The sequence below is a fragment of the Rhincodon typus genome, chromosome 2 (genome assembly GCF_021869965.1).
Source record: "Rhincodon typus isolate 14 chromosome 2, sRhiTyp1.1, whole genome shotgun sequence".
NCBI lineage: Eukaryota > Metazoa > Chordata > Chondrichthyes > Orectolobiformes > Rhincodontidae > Rhincodon > Rhincodon typus.
Window position 1 is genome coordinate 12712481 of NC_063333.1, and position 11827 is coordinate 12724307.

Consider the following 11827-nt stretch of genomic DNA (forward strand, 5'->3'; position numbering starts at 1 on the left):
TTCGTCCAGCTCCAAACCTTGTTAACTCAGATTCTCCAGCATCTGCAGTTCCTACTACCTCTAGTCCATTTAAGTCATTGGACTAAGGTGTGGGTGCCTGCTGAAGCTGGTCAATGTTATACCCTTTTTTCAATGACATGATGGGCAATGTCAGCAATGAGGCAACATCCAAACCCTTTAAAAGATCCACAGTGAATGCAAACAAGATCATGTACTGCCATAACATTCTTCTCTTTGCTGTTGTATGCTTTCAGGTCATCTAGGTGTTCATTTCACACCATGCTGAAAGAAAGATTTTCAAAAAAAATTTACGTATGGAATGTGAAAGTCACTGGCTATGCTAGCATTTATCACTATCCCTTATTGACTCTCATTTGTCACTGGGCAATTACATTGTTGTCTGGAGTTACATGTAGGCCAAAACAGCTAGGACGTAGACATTCTCTCCCTAAAAGGGAAATTATTGAACCAAATTGTTTATTTTTTAAAAATGGCAATTGACACAGCAATCACTAAGTTAGCTTTTTAATTCCAAACTTTGAATTCAATACAAAATTTCACAATCATGGTGAGTTTCAAACCCACATCACAGAACATTAGCCTGGAAACTCTGAATTACTAGTCCATTGGTATTACCACTACACTACCCAGCCTTCCTTTCAACCTCGTCTCAGATCTTAGGTGAGAAAAAGGTGTGCCAAATCCTCAGAGTTGCTCTACACTGATGACGCCACACAAACATGCCATAATATGGAATACTGTCAGCAATAAATTAAGATTTTACTGTCTGTGACAAAAAAAAAAACGGCTTGCCTATCAACATCAGGAAGGTAAAAAAGCAATGGTCCAGAGTATTGCCACACCAATATCAGCACTGGCAACATTAAATTGTTAGCAGTTTCACATGTCTAGGCTACACAGTTATCAGCTATCACTCATTATTAAAATTTAACACACTCATTGCAATGCCTGCAGCTATTATATTTAAGTTGGGTAAGAATATGGAATGGAAACCATCTGACCGAGAATGTGAAACTGCAAATCCATCAAGCTTGTCCTCACTGCAAAGACCTGGACAACGTTTGAGACCGGAAGAAAACCAGAACTACTTCCACTTTCATCTCAAATATCCTCAGCACCTCCTGGTACGACTGTCACTAACCCAGAGGACCAGAAATGCGGCAATTCCGCCAGCATTCAAGTTACATTTATACCACACAAATGCCAGCAATGACCATCTACAATAAGAGATACTTGACATTCAATGACATTACCACTACTGAAAATCCCACTATTAAAATCTTGAGATTTACCATTGACCAGAAACGGAACTTGCTATACAGTAACTACAACAGCAGATCAGAAACAAGGAATACAACAACAAGTAACTCATCTGCCATCTCCCCAAAGCCTATCTACCAAATACAAACCAGGAATATGATGGAATATTCCCCACATGCCTGGATGAGTGCAGCTCCAATCAGACTCACGAAACTCGACAATATCCAGGACAAAGCAGTTCACTTGATTGGTACTACACCAAAAACATCTGCTGCCTCTACCAGTGACACTCTGTAGCAGTGGGCACTAACTGCAAGATGCACTGCAGAAATTACCAAAGGTCCTTAGTCAACACCTTTGACAACAACACAACCACCTAGAAAGACAAGAAATGCAGATACATGGGACCACCACCATCTTCAAGATCCCCTCCAAGCCATTCACCATCCTGACTTGGAAATATATTGCTGTTCTTTCATTGTCGTTGGGTCAAAATCTTGGAACTCCCTTCCCAACAGCATTGAGATCCATGGACAATAGCAGTTCAAGACGACAGATCAATACCATCTTAAAGGGCAACTTGGGACAGAATGTCAGCGATGCCCACATTCCACAAGTGAATTTAAAAAACACACACATTGGTCATCCAAAGCAATGTTCAATAAATCTAGCCAACCCTATATGATAACTGCATTTCAAATCCTTCTGCATAGATATGCATGCTTCAGCTGCAAAGATCTCTGCAAGTATAACAAAGAAGAATACGGACACTAACAGTGGGAGACAGACAGTCACTGACTACCTTGATATCTGAAGGCTGACTGTTGTAAGGGAATTAGGAGAGGCAAGCAAAAATATTGCTCAATTGGCCAAGTGGACCCAGAGAGAAACCAAAAGGCATAAAAATGTGCATCTTTTCACCCGAGCCTTCACCTGCAGCAAATGTGGGAGAGACTGCCCTGCCAAAGGGTTGCTCTGAATCACACCACATGATGCTTTTTAAAACAGAAGGGGAGAACAAGCTGCCTTCTTGAACTACTGTCCTTGTTCAGCCAGCTGACCAGGAGGTTACAGTGAACTGAAAAGTTGCTGTAGTCCATTTTGTGAATGAGGCACTGTTGCCACTATGCATTGGTGGTGGAGTGAGTGTAGGTTGAATTTGGTGGGCTATTTGGTCCTGGATGCTGTCAAGCTTGATTGCTGTCGGAGTTGCACTCCCAGACAAGTGGGGAGCACTCACTTGCACTTTGTGGAGTCAGGTGGTGAGTTGCTCACTGAAAACGTTTCTAGCCTCTAATGTGCTCTTCTAAATCTGTGACTACATGGCTGATGTAGTTCAGTTTCTGGTCAATGGTAACCATGTAGGTATGGACAATTGATGATTCAGAGATAGTGAAGCCATTGAAGGACAAGGGGAAGTGGCTGGATTCGCATTTCTCGGAGACAGGTGTTGCCTGGCATTTGTGTGGTACATTTGCCACATATTAGCTCAAGTCTGAACATTGTCCATGCCCATCATCAGTATCCAAGCACACGCACAGCACTGAACATTCTTGACATTTGAATAAATTTCACTTTATGATGGAGGGCAGGTCACTGTGGCAGCAGCTGAAGATACTCAGGCCAGGATACTACCAAGGAACTCCTGCAGAGATGTCCTGGAGCCGAGATGAATAACTTTCAGCAAACCCAACAATGTCAAGTAGGATTCCAAATAGCAGATAGCTTTCCGCAATTCCCACCAATTCTAGTTCTGCCATAGCTCCTTGGTGACATATTCATTTATTGCCTTGATGTCAAAGGCTATCACTCTCACCTCACATTGAGCTCTCTTGTCCATATTCAGACCAAAGCTATACTGAGGTTAGGAGCTGAGTGGCCATGGTAGAACTAAAGATAAGTGCTAATGAGCAGGCTTTTGGAGCGAAAGTGCTGCTCAGTAGCTTTGTTAATGATACCTACCTCCAACTTGCTACTGATCAAGAGTAGCCTGATGGGGCTGTGATTGACCTGAATCCATTTGTTCTTTGTGAAATTTTGCACGTTGCAGATGCCAGTGTTGTAGTTGTACTGGTACTGGAACAGTTTGGCTATTGGTGCAATTAGTTCTGAAGGATAGCACTTCAGTACAATTGCCAGAACTTTGTCAGGGCCCAGAGACTTCACAATATCCAGCAGCTTCAGATCATGGTTAGATTAAAACTGGCATCTGTGGTCCTGGATACAACAGGACACTTGAGTCGGATGACCCACTTGGCACTTCTGGTTGAAGGTGGTAGCTAAATGTGTGAAGTGATTCATTTTGGAAGGTCGAATTTGAATGCAGAATACAGGGCTAATGGCAGGATTCTTGGCAGTGTGGAGGAACAGAGGGATCTTGGGGTCCACATCCACAGATCCCTCAAAGTTGCTACCCAATTGATAGGGTTGTAAAGAAGGTGTATGGTGTGCTGGCTTTCATTGGCAGGGGAATTGAGTTTAAGAGCCGTGAGGTTATGCTGCAGCTCTATAAAACTCTGGTTAGACCACACTTGGAATATCGTGTTCAGTTCTGGTCACCTCATTATAGGAAAGATGTGGAAGCTTTAGAGAGGGTGGAGAGGAGATTTACCAGGATGCTGCCTGGCCTGGAGGGCAGGTCTTGTGAGGAAACGTTGAGGGAGCTAGGGCTTTTTTCATTGAAGTGAAGAAGGATGAGAGGCAGAGACTTTCTCCCATGAGAAATGACTATTACCAGGAGGCATAATTTTAAGGTGATTGGAGATGTCAAAGGTAGGTTCTTTACACAGAGCGGTGGGCGTGTGGAATGCGCTGCGGCAGTGGTAGTGGAGTCAGATACTTTAGAGACTTTTAAGCGACTCTTGGATAGGCACATGAAGGATAGTAAAAAGTAGGGTATGCAGGGTAGATTGATCTTAGTAGGATAAGAGGTCAGCACAACATCGTGGGCCGAAGGGCCTGTATTGTTCTATGTTCTAAACACTATTCACCATAACACAAATTACTGTCTCAAGATGGAAAGCTAATACTGACAACGTGCAGTATTCATGAAAAACTGTCTTATCAGTGGTCAGTATTAGGTTTCTCACTGACGGGTCTAACCACTAAGGAAATGACAGACAGGCAGTGGTTTCAGAATATAACTCTTGATGCAGCCTGCCATACCATGTTCACAGTAGCATATCACCATTCTTCATTAGCTCAAGCACTAAATGTATGCAAGGATACTTATGCAAAATATCACAATAGAGCCTGGTCCCATTCACATCAGGATTTACATGTGTACTCTTTCTGCAAATACGACTATATAGTGGCTTACCAGTGGAGGTAACAAGTCATCTTCACTGGTAACAGAGTAAAGTTCCACTACTTAGCACAGAACAGGAACTGAACTTGGTAATCTCTGTACTATGTAAATCAGTTATATTCCAGCACCTCCACATCATGGCTATCATCAACACCACCAACTGCCAGCTCAAAGTGGAGAGGATTTCCATGAACATCGAGCATATCGACACAGACATCAAGTTTCCACAGAAATGCAAACCTTTGATCTTTTACTTATAAATTCTGTGCCTGAAACTACCTCTCTCACTAACATATGAAGAAGGAGTAAGAATCCAAAAGCTTGTGTTTTCAAATAAAGCTGTTGGACCATAACCTGACGTTGTGTGATTTCTGACCTTGTCCACCCCAGTCCAACACCGGCATCTCCACATCACGAGGACGAGGACGAGCCCTAGCCAGCAATATGCTTAGCCAAAGTGAATGTAGTTTGTGTTGCTCAGTGAATTTTCAGTTGGTCACAAAAGTTCACTTTAGGAACATAGAAATTAGGAACGGGAGTAGGCAGTTCAGCTCTGAGCCCAATCTGCCATTTAACACGATCATAGCTGATCTTATCATAGCCTCAACTCTACTCCCCTGCCTGCTCTTCATAGCTTTGTTACTAATTTCTTTATTGAATCTGTTGATTGATTCTGCCTCCACTACACTCTGGGGCAGTGAGTTCCACAGATCCACAACCCTCTAAACGCATCTCAGTTCTGAACTTACCTCCTCTCGCTCTATATCTAACGACCTCTTGTTCAAGACAGTCCTACAAGGGCGAACATCTGTTCAACATCCACCTTATCTATCCCCTTTAGCATTTTAAACACTTCAATCAGATCCCTCCTCGTTCTTCTGAATTCCAGCAAGTCCAAGCTATTCAACCACATCTTGTACAAAAGCTCTTTTATCCCTGGAATCAATCTGGTGAACCTCCTCTGAACTGTCTCTAGTGCCACTAAGTCCTTAGTCAAGTAAGGAGATCAAAACTGGACACAATACTCCAAGTGTGGTCTCACAAATGCCTTAAATAAATGTAACAACACTTCTTCACTTTTATAATCCAGTCCTTTTGCAATAAATGGCAGGCTTCCATTTGCCTCTCTTTTTATATGTTGAAATTGCATACTCACTTTGTGATTCACGTACAGACACCCAGATCCCTTTGTACTGCTGCATTTTGAATCTGCTTCCCATTTAAATAATAATTCACCCATTTATTTTTCTGGCCAAAATGGATAACCTTGCTCTTATCCACATTAACCTCCATCTGCCAGATTCTGACCCATTCTCCTAGCCTATTAATACCCATCTATAAACTCCTCTCATCACTGCCTGCTTTCCCACCTATTTTAGTACAATCTGCAAATTTTACTGTGTTACACTCTGTCCCTGCTTGCAGATTTATATAAATTGTAAGTAGTTGGAGGTCCAAGAACTGAACCCTGTATCACCCCATCAGCTACAGTTTGCATTCCAGAGAAGGACCCACTTATCCTGACCCTCTGCTGTGTCAGTCAGCCAATCCTCTATCAAGCCAATACTCCAGCTTAACCCCCTGGGATCTATTCTCTGGACCAGTCTTTTTTGCAGCACCTTGTCAAATGCCTTCTGGATGTCTACCACATCCACTGGATCCCTGTTATCAAAAGAACTCCAGCAGGTTTGTCAAGCATGATTTGCCCTTCACAAAACTGCACTGATATTGGTGAATTGAGCTTTGTTTTTCCCCAAGTGTTCAGTTATTTCCTCCTTTATGATGGATACCAGCAACTTCCCATCTAGGATGTCAAACTAACTGGTCTATAGTTTCTCACTTTTTTGCCTATTTCCTTTTTTGAATAACGTTGTCACATTAGCATGTTTCCAATCCGCAGGTATCTTTCCAGAATCCAGCGAATTTTGGAATATCACAACTATTGTATCTACTATTGCTGCTGCGTCCTCTAATAACTCTTTGGTGTAGGCCATTAGGCCGCAGGGACTTATTACTTTTAATCTCAGTTTACTTAGTAGCTCCTCCCTACTTAGGGTAATTTCACCAAGTTCCTCTGTAGTTTTTGCAAAGAAATTATCTTTCACTATAAAAAAAAAAGAGACAAAATATTGGTTTAGTGCCTCTGCCGTTTGAGTTTCCACATTATTACCTCACCATTTTCATCCTCAAACGCACCAACATGTTTTTGTCCAGTCCAATCAGGCCAATTCCTTTCTCAGACCTGTATAAATTTTACCTTTGCCCAATACTAAAACTCTTGTATGCGACTCTTTTCAATTGGAATTTGAAACTCTAGCAAGTTGTAATCACTCTTTCCAAGAGGATTCCTTAACTACAAGGCCATTTAACATTCCTTCCTCGTAACAAAACACCAAATCTAAAGTCAACACAATGTGGAGCTGGAGGAACACAGCAGGCCAGGCAGCAGAGGAGCAGGAAAGTTGACGTTTTGGGTCAGGATCCTTCTTCAGAAATGGCCTGCTGTGTGCCTCCAGCTCCACACTGTGTTGTCTCTGACTCCAGCATCTGCAGTTCTTGCTATCACTAAATCTAAAGTAGGCATTTCTCCGGTTGGCTCCTCGACATGTTGCTCTAAGAAACAATTCCTCAGAGTGTATGTTTCTTCAAGGCTACTCTTGCCAAGTTGATTGATTAATCCAGTCAGCATGCATGTTCAAATCACTCAATTATAGTTATAACCTTCTCACATGCCCTCATTATTTTCTGGTTTGTACTATGCACTACTTCAGAAGTGAAGTTCACAGACTTGTAAATTACTCCTACCAAGGGATTTCCTTCCCTTGCTTTTATTTCCACGCAGACTGATTCAACATTTTGGTCCCTGGTGCTGATACCATTTCTTAATACACCCTTGACGTCATCCTTAACCAACAAAGCAACTCCACCTCCTGCTCCTTCTTGTCTATCCTTTTGGAATACTGTGTGCCCTTGGACATTTAACTCCCAGTTCTGAACTTCTTGTAACCATGTTCCAGTATTCCTCACTAGGTCGTATCTATTTGTCACTATTTGTGCCATCAGTTCATCAACTTTCTTCCGAAGGTCCAATATTTTTAAGTTCTACTAATTTGTCTTTCTCTTAATATTTTCATGTGCACTACACTTTCTACACTCTCCATCCTTATTTATTAGTCTATGATAACACTAAGCCTCATCTCTATCATTTATAGTTCTGGCTTTTATTTTCCAAAGTTTTCAAAGAGAAATAAAAGGTATTTAGATTTGAGTAGTGCTGAAAAAGACATTTTATTAAGGCTTTGTTTCTTGCAGTCATCAGGACATTTCAAGATGACAAATTCAACAGGAAGACCAAAATTTAAACAGCATGTTGGTTTTTCACCTGAATTTGTATTCTTGAAACATCTTGACAAATTCAAGACAAAAAGCTTAAACAGGATGTGACTTTTTAAAAGCAATACTCAATTTTCTACTATGAAACAACTCAATCTTTTTTTCTTTAGATCAATTTTTATTTTCAAAAGTATAATTGTGTACTAGACACAGAAATAAATATTACTTCATAAGACAACATTCAAGGCCAGTCTTTCGTGCTGTACTTTCACTATTAATACCTGGGGATTTCCAACTGCTAAAGATCTGTACTATGATCTCATGCTTATGTTAAACAAAGTGCATTCAATAAAGTAATTCACCTAACCCAGCGTTCCAGAATACACTCAAAGCTGTTCCAATCTTTGACATTAATCCTTGATATTTATTGGATCAGAAACAAGAAGCTGTCCCAATTGTTAAATAGGCAGAATACAAAACAGAAAATCTATAAAAAGAAAGCCCTTGATGCAATTTGTTAGGCGACTGTCACAGTACTGTGGCTGATAATACTTTTATTTTAGTTTTACAGGAAAAAGTAGTACACCTTAGGAAATCAGGGAGTATTCTCAGTGTTGGGTGTTTAAGATTTGTAGGCCTTGCTTTTAGATTCACTTAACTGCTCAAAGACTGGAGGAGGCTGGAGTTTGTTTCAAAATAGACAACCTCCTGGCAGTGGTATCATAAGGGAACCTATTCCCATCCATTCCAGGTCTTATCCTTTTCAGTGAGGATGACTAGGTCAGTAAGGAAATCTCTACTGCCCTCAGTCCCAAGAACAGGAGTCATGTAGAGATTGACCAAGAGATTTCAAACTTTTCTTACTGTCTGCTGAAATGATCTCTGTAAAATAAACATAGGTAACAAAACTGTTGGAAGAATACCAGACAAATCATTAGCTTTCTACTTAAAGCCTCCAAATATAATGTTCAATGCGTTACATCAGTAATAATGGATAATTTATTCAAATTAGAGCTTAAGCACATTAAATGATATGCTCTAGCAGACCTAAAACTACATTACTTGCTATCAAGCCAGTGACTCAAGAGGTCAAGTGGTAAAAGGTTGATCACAGAAGCTTAGCAAGATTTACAACATATATTATTTCAGTTTTCCAGAATGGAAACATTTTGGCTAGCTAATATGTTTCAGCAGCCTACAACTTTCTTCCCTATTAAATTAATCCCACGATCAACTCCCATTTCATTTCCAAAGTTATTTCACATGCCCCCTATTTTAAAGTCACAACTCCAGCAGAACCACTCCCTATTGATCCTTAGGAGTCAGCTACTATCAAATTAAAGCAGAAAGTGTTGGAGAAACTCAGCAGATCTGCCACATCTGGCGAAGAGGAAAACAGTTACCGTTTCGAGTCCAAAGACTCTTTCAGGGAGCCTATCAATTTATACCAATAGCGTAACTTTCGAGGGATGTTGGGCATAGACAATTCGTCGTGGCCAAAAACTGAGTTATTAACTACTGAGCTAAAATATTGAACTACTAAACCAAGTTTATATGCAGTACTGATCAGACCTCGGAATACTCATCATTCAGTGCAATCCCCTCCCACCGCGAATAGACTGAAGAATTGGATACCGTGAAAAGACAGGTGAGATTAAGGACACTTGCAGTCCAGCAGATAGTGGTTTCGGTTTGTTTGGCCGGTCCTCCAGAGCATTTTGAGGAAGAAAGGCTTTAAGATTAAACTCGGCACCGTGCAGCCCGGAACGTATGTCGGTGCTTGAAGCGAGAGGGAAGAAGAAGAGGTGATTTGATGACAAAGATTAAAGATGGTAAGTCGGATGACTTGTCGCCCGAGAAGAGCAAATGATGCCGGGTTAGTCAGCCCTCGGCTGGCCGCCAACCCAAGCCAGAGGGTGAAGCCGTTGCCAAGAATTCAAAGCTTCAGTCGGTGCAGATCCCCATTACCTGGTACCACTGTTGATATAAGCCGTTACAGGGGGTAAGAGGGCTAGGCTTTCGTTATCCCACCGTTATACCTGATTGGGTAGGCCCAAGCTGCCAGCTGGACTGGGAAGGGGCTATGGGAGACGATGCACCGACCGTTCCTTACCTTCCTCTCCCTCCTTTTTCTGTTCTAGTTTCCTCAGCAATCACCTCACGGTTTTTGTTGTTATTATTAATCACGTGACAGAAGTACGGGAGACGACTGGCGATTTTTTTTCATCGACCGGCCACGGGCATGACTTGACGTCACTACAAGGGGCGGGGTATCTTTACGCCATTCTCCGACCCCGCCCCATTGGGATCACGCCCCGCCTCTTCAACCGGCCCCAACCCATCGCGAGATCCCGCCCCGTCCCTTCCACTGACCCCACCCCATTGACATTTCGCTCCGCCCATTCTACCGGCTCCGCCCCCTTGCATTGGCCCCGCCCCATTCCGCTCCGCCCCCAAACCATTTTTACGGCGCCTCCCATTCTGCGAACTTCTGGCTGGTTTCGATAAAGAATCGTAGTCAAACACTTATATTCGATATAAAATCACAAATTACTGGCGAGAATCAGCAAGTCTGGTAGCATCTGTGGGGAGAAAGCTGAGTTAGCGTTTTGAGTCCGTGTCTTTTCATCAGAACTAAATGACATTCGATGTAACCGTCGTCAGGCAGGTTCAATATTTTCGTTTTTATTCGTACATTGCTGCCCGTTAACAGCATGTGCTCCTTTCTCACATTTACCAAATCCAAATCCCCATCGTTCTACAGCGGCCCGCCCCCTCACACTGATCACGCCCACTTAAGCGTGACCACACCCACTTGACCAAGCCCGCCCCCTCACGCTGACCACACCTACTTCACCAACCCCGTCCCGCACATGTTTACCACGTCCACTTAACCACGCACACCCATGATGCGGCGGTGTTCGTGTTGGACTGGGATGTACAAAGTCAGAAAGCACATGACACCAGGTTATCGTCCAACAGTACGGAAGTGTCAGTACTCAATGCCAACATCTGCCAATTTCCATACACCATCCTACAACTCATCCGCTTCATCCTCGACCACAATGCCTTCACCTTCAACGACCAGTTCTTCATCCAGACACATGGAATACATGGGGACCAAATTTGCAATATGCCAAAATTTTCATGCACAAGTTCGACTAAGACTTGCTTGCTGTGCAGGACCTCCGACCAATGTTATACACCAGATACATCGATGACATTTTCTTCCTTTTTTTCTTCACTGTAACAATTACACAGCGATATCAACAAGTTTCATCCCACAATCAGACTTACCATGGACTACTGTTCAGAATCCATCTTATTCTTGGACACAAGCATCTCCATCAAGGTCAGACACCTCAGTACCATCGTCTGCCACAAGCCTGTGGATAACCTCACAATGCTGCACTTCTCTAGCTCAACCCTAAACATAATAAAGAAGCCATCGCCTAAGGACAAGCCCTGCAAATACGCGGGAGATGTTCAGATGAGGATAGCGTTTGGTCTTAAAGGTTTTGAAGGACGCCCTCATAAGAAGGGGATACAATGCTCAACTCATCAATTGCCAGTTCCAAGGTGTGACAGCTAGAAACCGCAACAACCTCATTAGACACAGGATACAACCAATAGAGCACCCTTTGTCGTCCAGTACATCCCCAGAGCAGAGAAACTACGCCATGTTCTTCGCAGCCTTCAATAGGTCATTGATGAAGATGAGCATCACACCAAGATCTTCCCTGCGCCTCCATTTCTTGCCTTCAAACAACTGCCAAACCTTACAGACTATTGTTCGCAGCAAACTACCCAGTCTTCAGGACAACATCAACCACAACACCCTGCCAGGACAACCTCTGCTAGACGTGTCAGATCATCGACATGGATATTCTCATCACACGTGGGAAC

The 11827-nt window shown here is 42.6% G+C and overlaps 1 protein-coding gene across 1 annotated transcript in view; it reads right to left on the bottom strand.

Moving 5' to 3' along the window:
• Positions 1 to 10205, bottom strand: part of LOC109931023 (NEDD8 ultimate buster 1-like) — a 21545-nt gene extending 11340 nt beyond the window's left edge. The window contains exons 1-2 of the mRNA XM_048618553.1: positions 10035 to 10205; positions 8581 to 8803 (exon numbers count right to left, since the gene is read on the bottom strand). The gene's annotated coding sequence lies outside the window, so the exon portion shown is untranslated. The remainder of the gene's footprint in view (positions 1 to 8580; positions 8804 to 10034) is intronic.
• Positions 10206 to 11827: the final 1622 nt, after the last annotated feature.